Source organism: Sinocyclocheilus rhinocerous, unplaced genomic scaffold (genome assembly GCF_001515625.1).
Source record: "Sinocyclocheilus rhinocerous isolate Xijiao unplaced genomic scaffold, SAMN03320098_v1.1 scaffold62, whole genome shotgun sequence".
NCBI lineage: Eukaryota > Metazoa > Chordata > Actinopteri > Cypriniformes > Cyprinidae > Sinocyclocheilus > Sinocyclocheilus rhinocerous.
In genome coordinates, this window is record NW_015656585.1 from 3,433,704 (window position 1) to 3,446,085 (window position 12,382).

Below are 12,382 nucleotides of genomic sequence, written 5' to 3' on the forward strand. Positions count from 1 at the left end.
TAATTACTAGTTGAGTCATTCCATTTTAATACACATAACTTAATTTCTAAACTTATTTGTTTTGTTTTATTTGTATGTATGGATTACTTGTGTTGTTTTCACCTAAAAATTCTGGGGAAGCTGTGCCTCCCCTGCCTTCCCCCGACGAGCCGCCACTGATATTAACTGGGAAAAATGGGGGTGTGCTGACTACTTATTTTGCCCGCTGTATATGGCTATATAAATATAATTGCTTGTTAGTATAGAATGAACTTAAAGCTGTGTGTACCTTTTGGCCCTCTAGCGGTTAAGGAATTAAAGGGGTCATATGATGCTGCTAAAAAGAACATTATTTTGGCATGCATTCTGCGGAAGAACATTGTTTTGATTGTGCCTCTGATAAGATACAAGATATGTTACCAGAGGGATTGACATATATATCAATGGTTTCTTTGTTTTTAAAACCAGTGATTCCCCAGATGTTTGCCATTGTTTTTGTATGTAATCATCTACTTGAACGAAGCGTTTGAGCGTTGTGCTCATGTCTTACGTCTCAGTCGTTTGCAGCATAAGGGGCTGTTTAAATATAGCATATAGGCCTAAAATATATTTTATGTAAATACACTTGAATGCATTTTATATATGTGAAAGTGTGGAACTCTATATTTAGTTACACAGTAAACTGTTCCATACAGTGCACACTGTAAGGATCCTGTGAATTGTAACCTAGCTTTTTACGATTGCTCACAGGTTCTCTAGTTTTTCTTTAAGATCTTATGGTTAAATATAGACTGTTGGGGAGCAGCACAGCTGAACCTGGATCTAATTTTCTCATGTCAACTTTTTCCCTCGAGGGAGTCTGACCAACTCTAGCTGAAATTAAATTAACGAACTGCTGATGCATATGATCAGACCATTGACTCTATTTTCATCAGATTGTTCTTAAAGACACAAAAGAGCCTGGAACTTTTATTAACCCAATATCTCACAGACTTGGACAGAAAGAGATGAACTGATATGAGGAAGAGATGGCATGAAGGCTACTTATTCAATCTGCTGCTCAAACCAATGGATACATCTTTAATGAAGTAATGATTAATCTATTTAATAAAAGTTGAGAATTACAGAACACAGCTCATTTATCATAGGCTAAAACTGAATGGTTAATTCCAGCCTGACTTGCTGTACTGCGAGACTGAAAAAGAAAGAGTCATTTAAAGCATTAGTCTTCTAATTCAGCTTCATATGGAAGACAATTTTTGGCCTCTATAAAATGTAATTAACTTTTCACAACCCTTTATCATGCCACCCGTGCAAAAATCACACAAAATGATTCGGGAAAGAGAGGCGTATCACATAGCTAATCCACGGTAATGCAAATCCACTCAAAGCTCATGGATCTCGAAAATCAATTAGCATTGCAACAAAAGTTGAAGTAGTCTTCTGTCAGGAACCAAATTATAGAGACCTGGAGAGCCATTTAATAAATTCAATTAATTAAAGTATTCCGAACTTATTGAGTGGGGCACTGAGGCTGGAACGGAACTAAATGGAATTTAATAAAATGTAATTTGTTTGTCATCTTTCACAAAGATTATTAAGCGTTTGTTTTATTAAGCATTAGCAACGTACAATAAATGGCCACTTTAGATTGAAATGGGTAAAATAGAAATTTGCAGCAGTTGTCAAAACATATTTACAACCCAGTGCTTGTAACAACATTTCTGCAAAATGATATTATGTTGCTTCTTGCACGATTTGCCACACTTTAAAGTGAAATGTCCAGTGAGTGCCGCTAAAAGAGTATTTAATATTACACGAAACAGATTAAGTATATGAATCTGGTTTTATTACATTGGTTGTTGTATGTATCACTGTAGTTTGGAAATGAAATGTCTGATGAGTGGCGCTAAAAGGTTATTGTTTTATTGCAGGGGTGGCGAACATCGGTCCTGGAGAGTTTTGCTTCAACCCTAATCAAACACACCTGAACAAGCTAATCAAGGTCTGAAGGGTTACTAGGAAGCTACAGGCAGGTGAGTTTTCATTAGGGTTGGAGCTGAACTCTGCAGGGCTGCGGCTCTCCAGGACCGGAGTTCGCCACCCCTGTTTTATTGCATTTAAAAAAAATGATGTACCACTTGCACTAAGCCCTATCCTAAACCTAATCGATAGTGTTAACTAAAGCAAACGTGAAAATAAAAAAAAAATTTGCTCAAGCAAACGTACCATTTCAGCTTGCTTACAAGTGTTTGAACTCTTTTATCAAGTGCTGTGACCATCAACAGCAACATTAAAACCAACAAGTCTTTCACGAGACTTTTACCAGAGTGCTCCACATTGCGAGTGCAATGCTGTACCAGGTGAGCAACCAAGCAAGTTTACTCTATACATATGGAGCTAGTGATGAGATGCAAATGTCAAAATTTAATTTCATGCACTATGGTGAGCGTTTTGAGGTCATAACATAATATTGTGCAAGGAATTGCACAAAAGTAATCTACAATTTGCCCTTCTAATCATAATTTGTGTGAAAAGGAACAAAAGTTGTTGGCGTTTTACGGCAACTAGTGTTCATTGCACCTGGAAACTGCAGTGAATGATATCAGGCAATGTTTTGCAGCTGTGCAAAAATGTTGGTAGAGGCATGTTTTTCCAGTTTGCCTGCGTGTTTGCAGTTTTAATAAAGTATTTTAATGATTATGTTAAATGTTTATTATTATTGTTGTTGTTGCTGTTAAAAAGTGTAGCTGTGGTAAGATCAAACAATCTCTGACTTCAAGACCAAGCCCTTTTCAGCTTTCTTCTAGGTATGAACCTTGGTACAAGGCAAGGACTTTGAATGAAGGTCGGACTGAGTCATTTTGTAAATGATTTACATTGAAAGGAGATTTAAAGTGAGCTCTCTCTGCCTCAGAAGTTCAGAGTCTGTGGATATTTCATCTTTGCATTGTCTTGGTTCAACAACATCAGTCTCGCATTCACTTTGCAGGGAAAGAAGATAGTCAAATGAGCAGTGCCTTTGTAGCATTTCTTCTGTTCCAGCTGGTGGCAAATGAAGGCCTGACTTTAAAAAGACAGAGTACTGCCCTCCTTGCAAGACAAAACCCCATGCTGTGCAATAGATTGCATTGTGTTTTTAAATGACACTGATAAAGACCAAACAAAGTCAACTATAAGCTTCAAAGGAAAGACACAGACAACAGTCAAGAGACACATATTGTACATGCATAGATTATGTTGCGCTCAGATCTGCAGATTAAAGTTTCTATAATGGTGAAGACAGTACAATAAAAGTGCTAGCCAGATTTATTAAGTTATATAAAACCTGCAGTCTTATAGTTTTATGTTATGGACACTTTTTCTTGTTTTATACAGAAAGGATGAACAATTTTTTAATGTTTTCACATCTGTAATTTTGAAATGAGCCTCAGGAATAATCTCTTTTATTTAACAATGATTTTATAGAAACATGGTAAACTATTGATCCATAGTTTTAACGAACAGTCCAAAATATTCCAAACAAAAGCCCAAAGGAAGGCATATCACCATCTAAACTCAAACAAGCCACAGCAGCACAATGTCTTTTCAGGTCTTGAAATGAAATAAACCTTTTGTGGTTATGATGACAACAATAAAAAGGCACTGAAATTGAAAACAATAACTGAAATAAGAGCGTCGGCAATTGGTCATATTTCTGCTGTTGTGTATGTCAAGGCAGAAACAAATGACAGCAATAGGAGCTGCAAATTGCAAAAAATGACAAGCTCTTACTGTTGTCATCAGTGAACTGCCTGGGTGACAAAACTGTCAGTCACTGAAATGGTTGAGAAAGACAAAGAGTAAGTTTAGCAATTTTGAATTGTTTGTACCAGGCTGATCCGCATTATCAGCAGCTGTCTGAAGGTTTTATTTCCAACAAAACCATTCTGCTGAGATGCAAAGTTCTCCCATCACTCTTGTTTTGTTTCATATATTATGCATCGTTCCATATCAGGCAGTATTTAATATAGGTGGCTCTTAAATATCATGTTGCTTCAATGTATCTGTGTTCAAAAGCATTTTGTTTTTATTGCATGTTATCAGAAATACTTCTATTGCGGAACACAGAGTATCCTCTGGTATAGACACCTGCCAATAGCATCAATGGACATAGATGTGAAGCCTAAGTGTGATTTAGGGAGGAAATTTGTCGCTTTTGGTAATGGTTTTCAACACAATAGCCATTTATTTTCTCTTTTTTTTTTCAACCCTATTAAAAGACTCCAACAACCAGCATGATTTATCTTTAGTAAATTCACTTTTCATTAAAAGGTCAGATGTACTCGATAAACACTGAGAAAGGGTCTTATTTTACTGCTGTGGTATGAAGGACAGAGTTATAATAAAGACAAGTGTCTGCCACCTCTCTGGTGGAACACATATTGCATCGGGGACTTGATGACTTGTTTTGTGAGGGCGTATTTTAGAGGACAGATGATGTTTGCCAATGCATGAACAACCACAGGTAGAAACTAACAGATGAGACCTCAGAACCGTCAAGACGTCAGGTTCAAAAGACATCTATTTCTGTCCGTGGGTGGGAAAGAGAACTTGCAGCGGCGAAAAGGAACAAATAATGATCCACACACAGCCCCCAAACTCCACGCAAAACAACATTGTGGCAGAGAAAAGGCATAATGGGAGAGTTATAGACTCTTGGCCAATCCTATGTACTAGTGGAACGATATGTCACCACCCTCTCGATGTCTCATTAGGCTCTGGTAGTTTTATCACTAAACACAGTACTATAATGTCTCCAGTCTCCCAATCAGAATTTGAATCTGAATAGCATGTAGAAATTTATTATTTTAAAGGGGTCATATGATGCTTTTTTAAAGATCATTATTTTTTACATAAACATTTTATAGTGTACATGTAAAAATTTGCTCTCTCTCTTTTTCAGTCATTAACTTTAAAAACAACATATCCGTTTGACATAGTATATTCCTGATTCATCTGTAGACATACTTCCACCATTAGGCCATAGTTAAACCATTGACATCCCAAATGAAAGCCATCATAAAAAAGATTTCCTGTAGTTCTACATTTTGAGAATATTTTGTGGTGAGCTACTCGGTAAGTACTGCAGCAAATGGATGAAAAATAAAGTAAACCTTTTTACTCATAGGAAAATGATCAATTTACTTAAGGAAAGCATCTAATATCTAATGAGATCTTGAAGCACAGCAATTTATCTTTGACAGCATTTAGGGTATTTTTGAAAATATGCCAAGAGAAATGGAAAGCTAAATAATTTCATTTATTTATTTATAGACCTATAATGACTGTGAATAAAGTCTAAAAGAAATACCAGGAACAGACTACAGCCTTCTTCTGACGGGACTGTAGAGGATCATCTAAGAAAAAACAAGAAGCTCTCAGCCTAATAGGCGGTTTGGTTTTTATTTCATTCCAAACCTACTGGCTGCTAAAATAAAGCAGCATAACATGCGAGAGACAGCTCACATAACATTCACTGTTCCTTTTGGGTTAATTTTTGTTTTATTTTCACCGGCATTTGTTTTCATTGTCCAAATTTACACTTGCAGCTGCTTTGGCAAACTTAGGCTGCATTGCTGTACAAATAAAGCACAATTAATCTGAAACTGAGAGAGGGCAACAAGCATGACTTATGACTTTTATGACTATACACAGACACAGAAATAAAATGTAAATATTTCGCTCAAGTTGTCTTTTTGTGATAGTGAGTTACATCTTGCTGCCCATTGACTTCCACTGTATATGGACAAAAATGTAAGACATTTCTCAAAATATCCTATTTTATGTAATAAAGTCATACGGATTTAAAACAATATGAGGGTGAATAAATGAAGACAGAATTTTCATTTCATGTGATCTGCCACTTTAAGCCATAGATATATGGCAGTATATATAAGGATAAGATATCCTTTCAAGTAAGTATAGCAATACTGCAAGGATGAATTTTACCAAGACTGAATTCAAGATTCCTATCCTGTAATAAAACAATAAAACTCACTAATCTGAGGAGAGGATCTGCGAGAAAGAGCGCAGGACAACACCTGGCTCAACCTCCTCTCTTCCCCCCCATGCTGAGTTCCTGACTCCTCACGCCCTCTCCTTCCCCTCAGGCCATGCAAACCTCACAAATCTACTATCCTTAGTTGTTTGATGTGACATCCATGTAAATACTTCTGGTGCGACTGGTAAGATGGTTTCACTCCCACATCAATAGAATTAAATTAGAAACCAAATTTTAATAAATAAAGGTGATTTTTACAAAAGCGCCAGAAAAGACATACACGCAGAATACCTTCAACCAGGTTGTTGGACATCCTTCCTTTGGCCAATGGGTGGAGCTTACAATCTTGAAGGCATCTTTCCCACATTTGGACTTAATACCCAGTATATGTACGGTCTATTCTCCATCGAAAGTTATGTTTGCCTATAGCCAAATACAAACTAACAGCCATTAAACAGCCAGGGGACACAGAGAGAATGAGTGAGACTTGAGATAATTAAAAGTAGCAAATTTTTTCAGCAATTAAACTAAAAAGTTAGACCCATTCAGACATCTTAACTTAAACGAGATATAAAGAGCCCAGAGGTAAAATGGTAGCTTTCCATTAAACAGACTAGAATTTAACATTCTATTCAGGAGCAAATACAAATTCATCCAGAATTAACGCACAATTTATTGTTGCCTTCGCTTTCATTGCTCATGGCAAATTTGATGGTACATCAACTTTATAGTGCTGCATTACGGTCCAAAATCATTAAACATTAATATACAATTATGAAATAGATTTTTAATGGCGCTGCTTTGTTTTAATCAGGGCCTGTGTCCAGGGAAGAGTTATCATACAATCTGGCAGACTTTGATTTAGGGATGGCTGGTTTTTACTGGGCTGTTCTGTGTGACCTTAGCATTCTGGCACCGGCAAAGATAGCATCTTTGTTCTGAAAGACGTAGCGTTACAGTGAGACATAAACGCTTATACCAAGCCAGAACGCTAAGAGGTCTTTCAGTCACACTGACTGTAAAGATAACATGTTCACAACATAACAAAGACCAGTTTAAAGCTAACTTAAATATTTAGGAGCTAAATAGAACTACAAAAATATATTATCTATTTAATTGACCATTATTTAAGACAACTAATTTCCATGACTGTGGGATCCGTGTAAAATATCAATCAGCAGGTGCACTATTGCCAATGCAAGGGCATTAAACACTATTGCACCATAATTTAATTAAAATAAAACCTAATTTAATCAAATTAAAGCACGTGAATGCATTCAAATTGAAAATCATTGGTTACCCTTCACGTAAAATATGCGGTTATAGACAGGCGCAGTGGCCCGATCAGCTATACATGCTATGCTATGCTATGCTATGCTAAGTTAAGCTAAGCTAAGCTAAGCTAAGCTAAAGACACTCCTGCATTGCTCCCTTGCAGGTCCATCACAATCACTGTTTAACCCCTTAATACGTTAATTTGCACAAGCTTAACCACAGCTGTGTACACATAACACTTAAAACGATATCCGGCCGGGCTTCAGACGAACACAAGGCCTGTGCCGATCAGTCATATAGAAGACGCTGAAGCTTAAACAACAAGCGACTTATTTTGCTCATATCCTAAAATCTCCTCACCTTTCCTGGTCCCTCCGCATAGTGACTGGAGCGAACCGCAGAGGTGGCGAAGCGTCGCACAGCTTGTCCGAGCATCGTTTACTGCTGAAGTGTGAGTATGCTCAACCTGAATCTGACTCTCAACGACCTTCCTGCCTGGAGATAGAAGGCCAACAGCCGTATGGGTAACGTCACAGTCACGCCGCGAGTTATTATGGGAAATGTAGTTTTACAGCAGACGTCTCAAAAGTCACGTACACTGAGACGCAACAATCAGAGTGAATTTCGCGAGAATAGCGAAGACTTGACTTGAATAATTAATATTCAAATAATTTTGCTACAAGTTTGGTGAGTTTTTTTCTGCTGTAACGTGTAGCTTAGCTTATAGTTAGTCTATCCTAGGCTACCACAGATATTTTCCCCACCTGAGCAGAAGCAACATGTTTCTTTTGATGCAATTATTGCATTTGTCCTTCACATTATTATAAATGATGTGTACAAAAATGTTGTGACACAAGCCTTCAACAGAGCTTGTAGCCTATTTACTTTTTTAAAAATTTTTTTTAGATGTGACTAAGCAATCAGTTGTAGGTATTAGCCTATGAAATCCTGTGAAAGTTCTAGGCCTACTAGTAAGATTCTTCATTGCTGTTTGTCTTATTATTAGTAGGCTACAATTCTCATTCAAGTTCATTATTATGAAAATAATGGACAGGATACTCGAAAAAATGTACAACCCTGCTCCTGGAGGGCCGACAAAGTTTAGTTCCAACTTCCAACCCAAATTAAAAACAAATCCAACTAAACAAGGTTTTCAGGATGACTAAAAAAGTTCAGGCAGGTATATTTGGGGCAGGTTGAGCTGAACTCTTAAACTGTTCTTTAAACCTAGCTTTTAGTGTAAACAACTGCATGTGAAACATTTATTCTAATACTTGAATTTCATTATACACTGAAAAAAATTACACTACATTTTTTTACACTACACAAATTTATTTTAGCTACATTTAATTTAGAAAAATATGTTGAAGGTTAGTCAACTAAATTTGTTTATTTAAATGTAGCTAAAATAAATTGATTGCAACCACTTACCTTAAAAAAAAAATTAGTAAATTCAATGAATCATTTTTTTTCACTGCTGTCCTAGCAGCAGGCTTTGATAAAACTGCCATTATGGAACCACTTACATTTGTGTGGCGTAAAAAGTTTACAGCAGTAAATAATTTAGGACCAAAGCACTTTGTAGAGTTTGCTGGAGAATATCTTATTCATCTTTAGGTAGCTTGCAGTGTGATTATTTAAGTGAAATCACAGTTTTAGATGTCCCTGCGTGAATTCTGGGCAATTTAAGATAATGATCATTAAATATTCTTGGTTATTTTTCATATTTACTCACAGGTCCTGTGCAATGGAATGCAATGGAAGAGTGACACAGAGAAACACTCATTCCCTGCTGTGCCCTGTTGCCCTCGGTTTATGCAATAGATATAAAGAATGTGCAGTAACGACAATGAAAATGATTTTGGGCTATATTCAGCTGTTGTTCAATACATTCATTCACTCTAAGATGGGGAAGACTATAAAAAATTTATGCTTTTCATTTCTTTCATGTCAAGGAGAACAGCTCTCCAAGTCTTGCAATTAGATTTTAGCATTTTCTTTCTTCTCAGACATTTTTCTCCATTTGACACAAATAGACTAACCAAATAATCTTTTCAAAACATCATATGTAGGCTTTAGCTTTTTAGACCTGCACCAAATGGTGTTAAATGAGCCTTTAAGCATTTTTTTTCCCTTCATACATTTCATTTTGCTTCAGACTTGGGGAACATGAAAGGAGAATCTAGGTCACTGGTCAAAATGAACAGAATACAGGTGCAAGTCAAGTATTAGAAATGCAGCTCAAACTTTTTACCAATGTGAAAAACATGATTAGCTGACTATTTCACCTTCTCAGCCCCTCAGCCTTATAATAATTTTCTTGTCACGACAGCTTGTTTGTCCCATAGCCGAAGCGTGTTTGAATATGTTATCCTGGGTGTTTGAGTATGCATGTTTGGTTTTCATGACACATAGTTGCCTGCCCTCCTCACTGATGCTGCATCCATCAGCAAAAGGCCTTAACCTGGGCAGCAACCACCTGTCTCTGCTGTCACTCAGCAAATGGTTAAAATAATGAAGGATTGAGAGTAATGCATCTGCTCTGAACTGCCATAAACATCAAGGCAATAAATAAATAAATAAATATCAGCAAGCAATTTTATTTATATGTGCATTTTTAAAATACCTTGATGTCATTAAATTACTATTTATTATTATTATTCTTTTTATTTATGTATTTATTTATTTTTAATACAACATGTTTGTAATGAGGTCTAAGTTTCAGATTGATTTCAGTGTATTGCTAGGTGCTGTAGTGGTGTAAGTTTTTTTTTTTTTAATAGAAGGATATGTAGAAAATGATGGTATTCTCTGAAAAAAAGCTATATCACTAAAATAACTGTCCTGAAATAATTTTGTGTGCTCACTGCAGGCAGTCCATTAATGGAAAGGTGGAAACTGAGAACGAAATTTATTGACAACTGCTTAGTCAAACCTTAAAAGGAATATGAAGCCAAAGGGAAACAAAGTGACCAAAAAGTTATAGCTCCAAAAATCAAGCAAGATGACAGTGAACATCTGTAAAACTTTTCATCTTCTAATTGACAGGTAAATGTCAAGTCAAGTATAAATCAAGTTTAATTGCCTGGTCATCATTGTACAAAGAGAAGTGTCTGTCTGTCTGAAGTTTTATAAGAGTGATCACTGATTTTTTCAGTGGCCTTGGTTCTGGAAGTGTTTTCCCCATTTATTTTAGCCATATGGCTGGTCTCCTGTACTCGTACTCGTTAAAATGCCCCGATACCAAACGCCGATACAACACAGCATGTGATAAGCGCCATATTCAGACAAAGAAACACCAACAACAGACAGCAGAATGGAGTTAAGGATGTCTACTACAAAGTATATGTATGCAATGAATATAACGTTAAACATTCAGTATTAACGTCTGTATAGCTGATGTGCGCGAGCTGATAAACAAAGCAGCTGAGTGGATTGAGCGCGCGGCGGCGCAGATGCGCAAGCTTGTCGAGTGAATATACCTTTCTCACAGACATCACTGGAAAGTTTGTAGTTCGGTCGGATATGTCAGAAACAAGTAAGTAAAACAATGCACAAGTTACTTAACGGTATGGAGAGCGAGAGAGAGCGAGAGAGAGGGAGAGAGCGAGAGCGAGAGCGAGAGCGCAATTCTTTTGTGTGATCTTTGATGTTCACTCACTTAGCACACACATCATTTGGATTAAAACTAAATCGTAAAAATAATACCATTCATAGGGGCATTCACTATAAACAATTTATTTTCAACCTTAGGCATACACGACTTTCTGGCGAAAGTGAATCTAACAGCTTGTGTGAAATGCGCTAGACTGCACTATTCTGCACCAGTACAAACACCTGCACGCGTTGCGCGTGTTTTGCTTGCATTGTTTCTGCATTATATGAGTGGCTTTGGAAAATAAATCGCAGCACGTTTCAGATGAAAAAAAACGCGACTTTATTTCTGAAAATATCACAGGAGATTTATAACGAGTGGTTCTCTACATTATTACAGCAAAGCGCGTGATTACAGTACTGAGCCGCTGCAATGCTATTTGATAAATGAAGTTAACCAACTAACATTATACATACTCTTTTGGTTTCTGTAAGCAATATTTAAAAAATGTACAAATGCAATACAAATATTGGTATCGGTACTCGGTATCGGCAAGTACCAAAAATAAAAGTATCGGTATCGGGCGAGTACTGGAAAAAGTGGTATCGGTGCATCCCTTGAACTAAAGCAACCAGCTACGAGGTGAATCATAACATTACAAACTTTGATTTGAAACAAAAAAGTATTTGAAAATCAAACAAAAAGATTAAGATTGTGTACTATATGGATGTAATGTTGGAAAGAACTACAATCTTATGACGCATTCCAAAGGGCATAATCGCAATAAAAACAATAGATAAATATAAAAGTATTCTTTTAAATATGTTGATTATGTATATAGAAACAACATATGTTATGTTTATTGCAAAATTATGCATATATATAAAATTTTTTAATCGTTTAATAGCTTTTTAAAAAGTTTTTAATAGCGTAGGGAGACTGACTTATTTTTTATTTATTTATTTATTTTTTGCTTCATGGGAGTAGATAGCCGTGGATTGTGTTTGTTGGGACAATTATCATTTTGCGATTCTCTTGATGGATATTTTTTGCAGAATAATTGGTAATGTATTTTTTTTTTGAGTAGGAATTCCGCTGTTAAACATGATTATTTAAAGGGGTCATATGATGCTATTTTAAAGATCATTATTTTGTGTATTTGGTGTAACAGAATATGGTGACATGCTTTAATGTTCAAAAAACACATTATTTTTCAAATACTGTACATTATTGTAGGTCCTCTATGCCCCGCCTCTCTCAAACACATAGTTTTCAACAAAGCCCCCTCCTTTGACAAGCGCAGTCTGCTCTGATTGGCCAGCTGACCCAGTGCATTGTGATTGGCCGAACACCGCAAGCACTCGTCGGAAATGTAAAGCCCCTTACCATAATCGCGAGCTTCATCTTTCAAAATAAATGTAAAGACAGAGCCCGAAAGGGGAACAGAGTCGCGTAACAGACACAGTGATGAAGCTGGTATGTGCTCTCTC

The 12,382-nt window shown here is 36.5% G+C and overlaps 1 long non-coding RNA gene across 2 annotated transcripts in view; it reads left to right on the forward strand.

Annotated features, from left to right (window-relative positions):
- Window positions 1-7,731: 7,731 nt before the first annotated feature.
- The window catches only part of LOC107720227 (uncharacterized), an 11,099-nt gene continuing 6,448 nt past the window's right edge, over window positions 7,732-12,382 (forward strand). For both annotated transcript variants that reach the window (XR_001637592.1, XR_001637593.1), the window contains exon 1: window positions 7,732-7,984. This is a non-coding gene — a long non-coding RNA (uncharacterized LOC107720227). The remainder of the gene's footprint in view (window positions 7,985-12,382) is intronic.